The sequence below is a fragment of the Trachinotus anak genome, unplaced genomic scaffold (genome assembly GCF_046630095.1).
Source record: "Trachinotus anak isolate AG129_WGS33_773 ecotype Australia unplaced genomic scaffold, CSIRO_AGI_Tana_v1 ptg000019l, whole genome shotgun sequence".
Lineage (NCBI taxonomy): Eukaryota > Metazoa > Chordata > Actinopteri > Carangiformes > Carangidae > Trachinotus > Trachinotus anak.
Window position 1 is genome coordinate 21,012,902 of NW_027273870.1, and position 13,900 is coordinate 21,026,801.

General features: G+C 40.3%; 1 long non-coding RNA gene across 2 annotated transcripts in view; it reads right to left on the reverse strand.

Annotated features, from left to right (window-relative positions):
- Positions 1 to 559: 559 nt before the first annotated feature.
- LOC139636840 (uncharacterized) overlaps positions 560 to 13,900 on the reverse strand; it is a 167,087-nt gene continuing 153,746 nt past the window's right edge. For both annotated transcript variants that reach the window (XR_011694478.1, XR_011694476.1), the window contains one exon: positions 560 to 1,096. This is a non-coding gene — a long non-coding RNA (uncharacterized lncRNA). The remainder of the gene's footprint in view (positions 1,097 to 13,900) is intronic.

Genomic DNA, 13,900 nt, shown 5'->3' on the forward strand with positions numbered 1-13,900 from the left:
ATTTCTGTTCTTGGCTGACAGGAAGGGAACCTGACGTGGTCTTCTGCTGTTGTAGCCCATCGGCCTCAAGGTTTGACATGTTGTGCGTTCTGGGATGCTTTTCTGCTCACAGTTGTAAAGAGTAGTTATCTGAGTTACTGTGGCCTTTCTGTCAGCTCCAACCAGTCTGGTCAGTCTCCTCTGACCTCTCTCATCAACAAGGTGTTTCTGTCTGCAGAACTGCTGCTCAGTGGATGTTTTTAGTTTTTGGCACCATTCTGAGTAAAAACTCTAGATCAGTAGTGTCTGGCACCAACAATCATACCACGGTCAAAGTTACTGAGATCACATTTTATCCCCCTTCTGATGTTTGATGTTTGTGAACACAAACTGAAGCTCCTGACCTGTATCTGCATGATCTTATGCATTGCATTGCTGCCATGACTGGACAACTGGGTGTACAGATGTTCATAATAAACATAATAAAGTGCTTGGCGAGTGTATGTTTACAGATATGAACTAATTTTGCACAATTAATTTCTCTCACTCATGTGTGAACAACAACAACACTACTCTGTAATCTCTGGTTTTATTAAGTTTAATATAAATAAACTTAAAACATTGATATAACAGCTTTGCTGTATTGGATTCCATTGTAAGGTGTTGGTGTTATGGTGTCCACTCAACTTTGAAACTTCACAAATGGACAGTCAACCTTTCTTTAACAAGTGGCTAGAGATAAATAATTGATCAGTGAACAATATAAGGGCTTTGATCTCTTGTTTACACACCATATCTCAGATCCCAGCAGATGACAAACAATGCTCAATAACAATAACGTGATTATTCATCTGACTCGTTCTTATCAGACTTGGAAGCTGGAGTTATGCACCTGTATGGCAACGATCTTGCATCTTAATGAAAGCAAACTTCAACAGACAAGCTGTAAGGACTGTTCCCATCTCCTCTCCTCATCCAGCGTCTCACTGGATGACAGGGAAGTTGAAGTGAGGGCACCGAAAAGTCAAAGTGGGTCAGCATAGAGTATTCCCAGAACTGGCGTGAGCTCATGCTTTCCGGCTCTCTCAGGAACAACTTAGGTCAGCAAAGGACCAGTCTGTGTGAGACACAGAGAAAGAATATTTAAATCATTTGTACAACCATTCATAACATATTTAACTTGAGACCAGAGCTGAAATAATTATTCAATTAACTGGTTTGTTAATTGACAAAAAATGAATCTGGAACTATTTTAATTGTAAAATTTTTCAAACGTGCTGATTTATTGCTTTTCTTTGAGATACATGTTTAAATGTCTTTTGGTTATGAAATGTTGGTTGGACAAAACAATACATTTTCAAGATTTCACCTTGAGATCACTGTTTTTGACATTTGATAGACAAAATGTTTAATTGATCAATTGTGAAACTAATCATTAGCTTAAAAATTAAGAAAAATAATAGGGTGCAGCCCTCCTTTGAACAGTCGCTGCTACTTCTCCACATTTATCAAGCATTGTTAAATTATTGGGCACATAAAAGCAAAAACTACATTTAAGGTCTCGTTTTTATTTCAAGGCATGACTTTATTGTTCACGTGTTCATATTATACTGTCCACGTGCTGCAAGGTTACTCATGCTTGTAGGCAGCATCCCCATTGGATGCACAGACAATATAATACTCCGTCTTACACGAGATGACATGTAGATGAATGCAGATAGTAATAAAATATACAAAAGAGGAATGTCATTCTTGCATCAGAATAAGAATGAATCCACAGGAACAGATGCACATGCACGCGTACACATTCACACACACACAAACGCAGCCTCATCTGCTCTCCATCAAACCTCAGCACAGTGCAGCGGCTCAGCGCTGCAGAGTGGATGAAGTGGCTGAGAGGCGAGTCCTTTGGTCTGGTATTAATTTTACATACTCCGAGGAGTCCATATATATCTTTTATCCATTTAATTAGTTCTGCTGTCTCTAAGTTGGTCAGATCCATTTCACCCTCGACGATATGGGCTGGTCCAGTCAGTCGTGGAATTCATCAAATATATGCATTGCATCTCTGAGGACTATTCAGGCTTTAATACATATTCAATGTCTGCGTTATTGTTGTCAAAGGCAGACGCACTGAACTGCAGTTCAGAGAATTGAGAGCAATTTAACTCACATTTCTGAACAGCCTGTTATTGAAACTGGCATCAAACATTATGAATAATGGCTTACTTACATACAAATAAATGTTCATAGACACAGACCAGTGCTGAGGGCCTAAGGCGTTTTAGCTTGAATACTTTCTACAAAACAATTCAGGACATGTGTTCCTTGTGAAATGCAATCAAAACATCTCAATAGATGATTTATTCATTTTAACAAAATTTATACAAGTTTTATAGATGTTTTCCTTTTACTGTTTTCTGTGTGATACTTCTGTAAACGGTAGAGTGGTGCACCAGTGGGTGGACTGGGTGTCCACTAGGGGTCAGGATGACACAAAACATTCAGCACCTGCTGTGCGGGGTGAAATTACTCCACACATGTCTAGATGTTTCAGCATTGTAACATAATGTGAGGCCAGATCATCAGAGAAGATTATCCACATTGATGATAAGAATAGTGCTCAATTGGATAAAAAAACCCTTTAACTGGAATAAAAAGCTATTCATAAACATGATATAATTATGCCCCCCCCCACCCCCCCCACACACACACACACACACACACATAAATTATTAAAACCTTTTCCAATACTCTGTAGCAATAAATGTAACATAAAGAGAAATAATACAAGGACCTGGGGACAAAGGAAATGTTAAATTTCAATAGATATGTTTATGTTCAACATTTGAAAATACACTGTGGTACACTATGTTGGTCGTCATTTATAAACTGATCAGATCATAAATACTGTCTGTTCACCAAGTGCAGTGTCATTACTATCAAAAATGACCTTAAGCTATATATTATATTATTTTGCCCAATGTTATAACACCTTATAACACCCCTCATGGCTATGATCACATATTTCATGTAGCAAAATGTAATCATTAGTACAAATATATCCAAAAATGTAGTGTTATAAAGGTTCAGACCAACTATCTGTTAGAGGGATGTTACTTAGAGGTGAAGGTGAAATAAGATGAAACTTAAAAACACTTCACATTCACTTAACATCCAATGTTATCATCTAAAACTTCGCTTTATTCTTAACATTAAATCCATGGTTACAATTTTGACTCAACCCTGATCCTGACAGCGCTGCCATTCAAGATTTCATTCAACATTTTAATATAAATAAATTTAAATTTAAGCTCAAATCTAAAATATGTATACACTGAATCGACATTCCGCTGTTACTGGAGTATTCCTGACTTGTATAATTCAGTGAACCTTCACCTCCTGACTCAAACTGCCTCATTTACCTGTCCTCCAATTTGCAGTTTTTTTATTTCCCTTTTTTTTCTGTTATACTCTATAGGTAAAGACAAGAAACAAGACCCAACCTTAATAAAAACATATTAAATGTTTTAGAAAAAATTTGTTTCAAACTGTGAAGTAGCACAGTTCAGATTTCTCAAGGAGATCCAGCGTGTTTCTGTTTCTGTTCTGTTGTAATGAGGTTAAATGACTGTCCATAGCACTCAGCGGGTATGATGCTATCCTGGCCATTTTTTTTTTTTTTTTGTATGTAAATTGAAAAGTGACAGTGTTTAAAATTTCTTATTTATGCTGTCTTTTAATGAAGGCAAGCACTGCCATTTTGTCCATCCATCCGTATATCATTATATTAGTGCTCCATTCTTTAAACGAGATATTGTTTATGGGTTAATCAAGTAAACTACCAAAAGACAGAACAGGAAGTAACAGCAAGTTTTTATGAGCATGAGTAAGTTCACCCAGTCAACTTCAGGAATTTCAGCCCTGTTCCACTGTACATACTCAACATGTTAACAAACAAGAATGTGTGTTTCTGTGAGAGTTTACAGTGTGTGTATGTGTGTTGGAATATGTGTAGTGTATTGCAGGGTGCTAATACACAACACAGTGGGAGCTGCTCCAACATGGTGGAGTCTTTAACAAGCTGTCAGGGGCCATAACATTGTTCTCCTCCAACAGTTAACACAGCACACTGAGCTGCTGCAGGTAGTGACACCTTCAGTGCACTACAGAGCACCTTTGTGGTCCTGACATACACACACACACACACACACACACACACACACACACACACATATATATAAAACTGTATCTGCACAGACTCCTGCTCACATTCTCACTTCTGGCCCCATACACACTAAAGCAGCTAATAGGCAGCGGTGTTCTAGCTTAATGGAAGTGCAGAGAGAGTTCTGCTGTTGAGGTAGATAGGGCCCTCTGGGCAAAAACACATTAACCTATTTGGAGGGCGTGAATTCTAGATGGTGTTATTAGCAGAGAGTCTGAGCACCTTGAGCTGAGCTGCCCCAATACTCAGTGTGAGTTTGTGTTTTTGTGTCAGAGAGAAGGAAAGGAGGTGAGAAGAGAGAGAAAATTCTTGTTTTAGTTGACTGTCTCAGACCAGAGGGAAGGTCTTTGCACAATCCATCTCCTCTTGTGAGAATCAGCAGGTTTGAGGAAAAGCCTAACTGCCTTCACTGAGGGTGTTATTAGCCTTTTGGCTGCAGCACAACGGGCAAGACATTGCTGAAAAGTCGAATAACAAAACTAGCTGTGACAACCACTCATTTGAGTTTGACAGAAAAATAGACAAAAAAATCTAAGTTCAGTCATTGTGACAACAGGTTATGCTGTCATACTCTTTCAAAAAGCAAAAAAAATTACTTGACTGTCATTGCCACAGCGACATACTCAATTTTGCGTTAAATGCTTTGAAAAAAGGGGGCAATTACGCTTATGCCATCCACCAATTCTATCCAATTAGCCAATTAAGGCTAATTACAGTTTTAGCTTTGGCACAAGGATTTTCATAATTAACCATTTATCAAATCTCCACCCTCTTTCTCGCCACAAGACACCCAGGCGGCAGTAGTAGAGTCGAGATGGCGTTCACTCCTTTCTGCCTCTTGATCCTCCAGACTCCCTAGTCCACCTTTCCCCAGGGGAGTGAAGCTTGGCTCCAGCTTACACCATATTCCCCTGCTTACCTTCTCAGGGCTGTAAATATGTTTTTAATTTGGCCTCTTTCAACAGGATAGGTTAATTAAGCTTCACTGAATAATTATTTTATAAACCTTGCCAGCCTGGCTGTAGAATATAGTGCACCTGACTATACACTCACCTGCGCACTATGAATTTATGGAGGTGACAACAGGGTCACCAGGACCTCTAACCTGTAGGGTTCCTCTCTGCCACACACAACACTCTAACCCCTATTGTACGACTGCATTATCTACTTTTAGTTGGATTCTCCAGTTTCACAGTGTAAGTGAATTTCGTTGAGTTGTACATTATTAAAGGGCAGAAATTATTTATCTAATATTCATTATTTATATTTATACAAGGAGCTTGTCCGCAGGGAGCAGGTCTCATTTTCAGGCTCATATTTTGTAAACAGGCAGTCAGAGAAGCGACAGTTCGTCTGATTTAAAGAGACAGGCCTGCTTATGGAGAGTGATGCCTACCTTGAATTCAAATGGAAAGGTGATAAATTTTTTATATATATTTTTTTTTCCATGCAGCATTTGCATTGAGTCACTCTCAGATTCTGCCGCTGCTTCCCCTTTCAAATGGACAATGGGGACAGACAGGTGAGTTTGAAGTGGAAAAAGGAAAAAGAAAAGCCATCTGTGCCGTGGCCGCCTGAAAACTGGATGACACCAACTCAGGCAGAAAAAGGATTTACTCAGCCTTTGCTTTAGAGAAGAGAGCACCCTTTCCTCCATGCTGACCTTTTCGCTACTTGAAGGAATTATTAACAAGGGATTCAATTGTTTCATTCTGATGACAAACAGTTTTAATTATTCAGTTTCATGGTTTCTTTACTTACTTACTTACTGTTTAAAACTGAATCAGTGAGTTTGTGGAAAGCCACAGCCCACTTTTAGAAACACCCCCCACCAAAAAAACAAAAAAAAACAAAAACCAACAGCCTCAGTCACAAACTCAAATTCTGGTAGGAGCTAAGTTCTCTACTGAGAACTCTACTGAGCGCTGGAGGCCTGTGCATAAAAAAAAAATAAATAAAAAAGCGGTATTCATTTGGTCTTGTTGGATTGTAACATTCGTTATGCATCTTTCTATGTTAACACCACAGAGAAGACAGACAGGAGGGATGGCAAGGCCAGACAAGCAAGTGTGTGTTTGTTAGCCTGAGTGTGTGTGCCCGCACCTCCACACGCGCTGCGTCTGAGTACCTTTAAGCATGAACAAAATCGCTTTTCAAAGGGAATAATGTAGGACAACATCATGTCAACTTTGTGATATATTTATATATTTCTCTGGGCCGACATTAAATTTAAAGCAGCATTTTAAAGTTAAGGAAAAGGGAATGCTGTGCTCACACCGAGACGAAACAAGAGACACAGGGAGCAGTTATGCAAATGAATGAAATAAATGTCAAAATGGCAGTGAAGAATTGATGAGGACAGAGAGCGCTTGTCTTGGTTGCGAGGGAAGTGGATGACTGAGAGGACAAGCGACGTTCATTTTCAAAGGAAAGTTTCACGCCGCTATCATGGCAGCCATTGTGACTTGCAGATAAATTTTAATGCCCGACTCTGACGATTCTGTGTCACTCTCCCTCTTCCTTTTTCTTTTTTTTCAGAGTACCCGTTGCTATCTCCTCTCCCCATCTTGCTGCGATGACATCCGAACAGACACATGTGCATGTGGTGCGCCAGGACCCAGAAAGCCTGTGCACATGGAAAAGAAAGATGGGGAAAAAGTCTTTATAAAAGATTCATCACAAATGTCTCTAATCCACTACTGCATTGTCAAGGAGATGTTATAAAGCACACATTGTAAATGGATTCTTCCCTCACTGACTAAAGTCATTTCTGCAGAGGGATGGGGGAGTGGAGTCGGGGCGACAGGGGGCATCCTTGTGTGGCACCAGACAAGTACATAGTGTGAGCAGATGAGCAGCACTCTCTGGGACTGCATTACTACCTGTCCCCAGTGCTGTGCTGCCTGTGAGCTCGACTCTAATGTACAAGCCGGCCACATTCCCCTTGTCAAGGCCTTGACGTGCACGTCAAAAATTACCCAACCTAAAGTGACAGTCCCCTTTCTTCCCTTCTCTCCCCTCTCTGCAGCCTGGCCCGCTCTCCAACCTGCTAGAAGAGTGCTTTGAAAGCCAAGACTGCCAATGCCACTCCACAGCGGCAGGCACTTTATTTATTCCTCACCGCAGGCAACGGGAGGTAAAACAATATGGATGGCACTGTGGAAGCTCATAATATTAGCTTTGGCTGTGGGCACTCGGCCATAAATATCGCACTGCCTCATGGAGAATATGATTGGAGCCACTTGAAGTATCAAGATTTTGAGCAAAGGTCTGAAAAAAATGGGACTGGGGGTGGGGGAAAGGGGGGTCACTACCTTTCTTTCATCTCTTATCAAATCACCCTTCAGCTCCTCCATCCTCCCTGTGCAAAGTGACATAAGTCTCTCGTGCTTTTAGTGGCACTTTGAAAAATAAGACCTCAGTGAAGCAAAAATAATCACTGTTTTCAACACTTCACTTCATCTGGCGATGCTCTTCACTCCTCCATTTCAGAGCCCCTTCAATCACATATGATGATATTAAGGATTACTTATTTATTTTCCATTGGAAAGGTGCAGAGGTTGAAAAAAGGAGGAGGCGACGGGAAGGCGAAACGGGAGCCCTGTCCCGCCCCAAACACACACACAAAAACTGTCACATTTTGTAAGGCTGTGATCTCTCCTTCACTGTTTGACTTTTACATTAGTAAAAAACGTGACATGTTATGATCTGACAGTAATTTCTGTGTGTGTGCGTGTCAGGAAGAGGGAGAGTGGGTGAGATGGAGAGAAAAGGAAAGAGAGATGTGTTGGTGTCACATGTGTTTTATTACATTTCTTGAGGAGAGACGACTTTTTGATTCATAATATAATTAAAAGATAGCTGCGCGCACACACACATACACACACACACACACACATCCCTAAAAACATGTGAATTAAGATAAGAAACAGACTGGAGTAAGGACAGGGACATGGATCTGGAGCCAAAACAACATTTTGCCATTTCTCAGATCAGTAGTTTGTTGTCTCTTTTTTGTCTGCTCTTCACATCTCCAAGCTGACACTATTCTTTCCACGCTATATCTCTATTAAACAGTGGGGAAAAAAAACAGTTTGAAAAACCTTAACAAATGCACACTATACAAGGGAAAACCTGGCAACAACCACTAAACTGAAGTTGCTTCAAGTGCAAAGGTACCACAATGTTTTTACAGATGTAACAGATGTACAGATGTGCAGATGTCTTTAGATAAAAATGACAAAAATTACCATTACCATGTACATAAGAAAGGGCTGCCCTACAATACTTTGTATAATTTCTTCTGGGGAACAGTGAAGGGAACTTAAGGTTCTGCAGGACCTCGGTTAACCACAGAGTCTAAGGTGTTCGGTACTTTTCCAGTTAAGTAAGGTTGTAAGTGCATTAATCTTTCAGTTTTATGAATAGCTCAATTTTCTGTCTAACCAAGCGCAAGTTCCACGTTAGAATAAATCTGTGTTTTTATTTGACATATGTGTGTTGTTTATGACTAAATCTAAACTGTACATTCTTATAGAGGGATCTTGGAAAGGACGACATAGAGTAATTTGGTGCTACTTACTCAGGGGAAGTGGGGACAGTGTTAAATTGGTTCACCTCCAACCACATGGAGAGTTCACACCAGGTCGACTGAACATGTAAAAATTTAAAATTTGTCTTCCTATATGGTTGTAAATTACAGAAAATAATATAATTCCTCAAATATGGAGAATGAAGTTTCCAAAATTAAATGAACATTTATGTGGATCTAAAGGATCTGTGTCTGATCTGGAAATTAACATCTGCTCACACACTGACGACATTCAAACAACTGTCTCAGGATGAATTAGTATCAAGCTTCCAAAGGAATGCATGGGTTATGGTAACCTGAAGTCTTACCTTTGAATGTATCAGAACAAAATGGGCAGAATCGCACCTATCACTATACTGCTCTATGTTGTATAAATTCAGTGAAGGGAAAACTGCAAAGGATCCTCTGCTCATTCTTCATATCTAGAACTGTTTGAACTCTTATTTCAATGCACTCTCCGTAATTATGACTTCCTTTCATACAAGTTTGTTTTGTGGGAACTTTCAAAAAGTACAAGTACCATATTCAGACGTAGTACTAGTTTGAGTTGAGTTTAAAGTTGAAGCAAACTAGAGAATGAGTATCAGCCCTTTCTCTCTTCCTGTTCTCTTGTATCCACATCAGCACACAGACAACACTTACATCTGAGCCGGGTCACTTAGGACCTCTGCCTCATCACTTTAACTAAGTTACACAATCCTCTGCTCTGCTGTCTTTTCATCCCCACTTTCCCTCCTCTCATCTCACCCTTCTGTACTCGCATCTGTGTGCATCTGCGTCCCCAACTGCTGCGCAATTAAAGAGAGATGAGCAGTGCTGTTAGTTTATTAAAAAAGGAGTGAAAAAACATAATGTAGTTTGTGTGTCACCATCAATTTACTGCATGCTGAAACTTTAAAAGAGGCGATGAATAATTTGAGAGGAGTGCAAAGGGGAAGAAGGGTGGTGGCGGCGGTGGCAGCGGGGCGGGTGGTAAAAGGAATAGATGGAACGTAGAAAAGAAGACAACAGGAGAAGGAGGAGGGAGAAGGTAGAGAAAATGACATTGTTATTCATCTGACTCTTTGTCACAAGTTGAGAGTGAAAGATGCAAAACTTCAAGCGCACAGTCTCCCGTGGGTGAGATACTGCAGTTCAAACAAAGTAAACAACTGTTTTACTCTGATGCACACTTTAGTCTTGCTGGAGGCTAAGTTGCCTTCCTGCTGCAGCTGGTATTGTGGCACACTTCGCCGGCAGGGGAGAGCGCGAAAATTGTTGCAAAGATCTCAGAGTATTCTCACCAAGTGTGGCAGGCAGGAGACTTTGCCTTGTTGTTATTTACATAAAACGAGCAGGTTGGCTTTCATGTAGAGGGCGCAGCTCGAGGAGAGGAGGATCACGAACACAGTATGATATAGCAGTGCTCACACAGAAGGAACTAGAAGGAAATAATGTAGGTTCGGGAAGAACACAGGAAAATCATTTTTTAGTTCAAGGCAATTACGTAAGCAACCACTGGAGCTGGATATAGCGAAGTTTCCCAAACCATTTTTTTTATTTACCGGAAGAAGCTGATCTTAAATGTTGAAGAAAAGGTTGAAAATAATATATATTATTATGGGATTAATTGTTTTATATTTAATATAAAACAATTAATCCTTCATCGCTAAACTAACTGCGTCAGTCTAAAGTTGGTCTGAGTAAAGGTGAAATAAATAGGGTCCAAAAAATGTAAAAAAAAAATTGTACTGATGCTTGACCAGTAGCCACTAAGAAAATAAACAATATTGTCAAAAACACACAAATATAAAAAAGATCATGCTTGAGATGAGTGCAGGGGAGGAAGAGAAAACTACCCTGGGTGAGCTACAGCTGTTTAGTGAAAAGATAAGGTTTTAATGTTTTACCTGGTCCAGGAGAGAATCCCCCACAAGAATATGAATCAAAGCTCCTGTTACAACAAGAAGATTACACAGAAAACATGTGAGAGTTTGCACAGCATGCAGGTTGTTTATCTGAATCATATCATTAAGTCTAAAGTCTGGAGGCGTAACCACCATTTACCCCACTCTCAAATGGGGGATTCGAGATTCACAAACAAAGTATGCCCTCAGCCTTTCTACTGTAATTTAACTTCTAACAAAAAGACACACAGGTTGGATGTGTGATCAATGTTGAATAGTGAGATAAACAAGGATTAAAGCTCAGTGTATTTTGAGGAGATTTACAGAAGCTGCTTGCTGTAGTGGATGAGAGATGAAACAGATGGACAGGGAAGGGAAACTAGAGGACGAGAACAATAGAGAGACAGACAGGAATACAGAGAGAGACTCTACTAAACTCTAACATGAGAGTAGCTGCATGTTGACGTTGAGACAATCACAGCTGTAATTCAACTGTGCCCACGTCACAGAGCTGCACACACAGGAGCAGAGCTCATATACCAAGATTACAAAGTATCAGTACGACAGTATGAACTGCGTTCAACAAATGAAACGTGTAAAAAGATATCACAACTTGTCACGGCTCAGTGAAAAGCATTTTTCTCCAAATTGGTTGTGTTTGAATAACAAAGCAGAAAATATGGTACTGTGGTCTTTATTCAGTGAACTGATCTGGCTCAGGGGTGGATGGAAATGTCTGTTGTTTGCATACAAGCATACAGGTGCAGAGATGTCATTTTTTTAAAATGAGTTTAGGTTTGCCATGTTTTACCATCCATTTTTATAATCACTTAAGCAGGATGACAGATGCAATATGCTTAAAATATTGGTGTTCCAGCTTCATACACAGCACATACATGAACATACACACGTGGAGCGCATGCACCGCCTTACTCTCCTCAGACCTTTAATAACAGCATGTGTACAGTACCCACTTAAAATAAAACTCCCCACAAACAGACAAATGTTACCACACACAACAAACCGGTGCATTGCTTTCTGTTCAAATGTACATACTAAATAAGATATGGGGGAAAATGAACCCATTTCCCCTCTTGTTACTTTCAAATGCAAATTGGGTCCTTCATTAAAATGTGTGGCTAAACTTCATTAGCGGCAGATATTGATTTTCAGGCTGCGACGATCTGATAGGCCCTATAGGCAAGTGAAGGTACAAAGGTTTGTCTAAATGCTAACTGGTAGTATGTGGCTCGGGGCTAGTTGGAGTTCTGGCTCTGAGAGCTATAGAACATCTGGAGAGGTAACATTTACATAAGCTTCTCTTTGTACATGGGAACCTTCATTAACATCACGCTGCTTTGAACTCAGGATGAGATGGTAATACAGACGAAACTGAAGTTAAGGAGAGAGGCGCTGTGTTGGATTGTTGCAGCAGCCTGCTGTTTTCTCTGATGGCGTTTCCTGTTTTTGCACAATGTTTCAGGAAAGTGCTGGAGCTTCTGGGTAATCCTCTCCTCCATTTACAGCCCAAAATGTTAAGAAATATCTCAATATCAAAAGTTTATACATCAAACTGGAGAAGCCTGCACAAAATCCAAAACGAGCTGATACCTGGTACTTTGAGGAAGACATGCAGACCCTGAACTGTTTGTTATCGTTATCCATTGATTGGTAACTATGAATTGCGTCTCCTCCACCTTCCTGGACGGTGATGGATGAGAGAGGTTTGTGCAAGCTTTAGACTGAAATGTATTGTTGCAGGAGCCTAAAGTGTGGGTCATTTCTACACTGTAAAGTCTCATAACTGATTATTTAAAAAAATCTAACAATTTAAACCATATTCAGAAAGATTTCAGAACTTATAATTAAATATGAGTTCAAGCTGAAGAGATTTAAAATTAGGAACTGAATAAACGGAACATTCACCAAATTAAGGTTGTGAAGAAATGTTGTTTGCAAATTGATTTGTATACTTTCAATGATGCACTGCATTGGTTTTAAAACTCATCCCAACATGAAAAAAAAAAAACAATTCTTGACTTGAATGGCTTGGGTTTATCAAAAACACTTCAATTCTCTCCACAGTAGCTCAGCGGCCTGGTCGAATGTATTTTTAAGCTGATGTTGTTTTACAGCGTAACATTCTCTTGATGAGAGCTGTTTTCAAATTTAGTGGTGTTACACATCACTACAGTGGATAAAACATATGGTGGGAATATTTCAAGACAATAACTAGGCATGGTAGGAGGTTCACATGATCACAATTTCATACAGCTGCTTCTCACTATCCTCCCTCTGCCACCACCCCTCCTCTCTCTGATACCCAGGTCTCCACCATAGACTCGCTGTTAATTCAATCTCATTATTTTTCCAAACATGGTCATACTGTGTGGCTCCCCCTCAATCACTGGCCGGCCTAACCCCCTGATCTCTGGCAAATGGGGGCCCCAGTCGTGTGCCACAACTCTCACCGTACAGAGCACACAAAAGGCCATGACCCAAATTGCGGAGGATTTAGGCCCTAATCTGTCTTCACTCCGCAGAAAAGTGGATGGCTTGGATAGAGACTAGAGGAAAAGAAAGGAGGAGGAGGAGAGGAAGGGGGAAGGGTTTTATAGGATGGAAGGTATAGAAGCATTAGGAGTATACCCCCAGTTGGGAAAACATCTGCTCTTTATCATCTGGGTGCTCTCCTTGTCCAAAGGCATGTTATGTTAGTGTTAAAGTATGTGTGTGTGTGTGTGTGTGTGTGCGTGTGCGTGTGCGTGTGCGTGTGTGTTTGGAGGTTGTGGTCGGTGGGCATGGACTAACATGACCTGCTTTGCATTTTTAAAAAGCAGCACATGAGGCATCTCCTACAATCACCCAGAGTGTAAATTATTGAAATTATCCCCAGCGTCAGTGGTCTAAGACAGCACAACATAATACACAGAGACATGATGTGGCTCTACCTGCCAGGCTTCCTAACACACTTGTAAACAACTGTAATTCTCTGCCAAGCAAGCTCAAGTACAGTATGTCTGTGTGTAATTTATTCATCATTTATTTATTTGCCTCCCAACAGGCGGCTGGAGGTGAGAGATACTGTGTGTTTACCGCTTCATAAACACACACTCAGGCCACATTTGCACAGAGGCGCACACACACACACACACACACACACACACACACAATGGATGTGAATAGAGGTAATTATGGGCTAAAGGTTAGAAA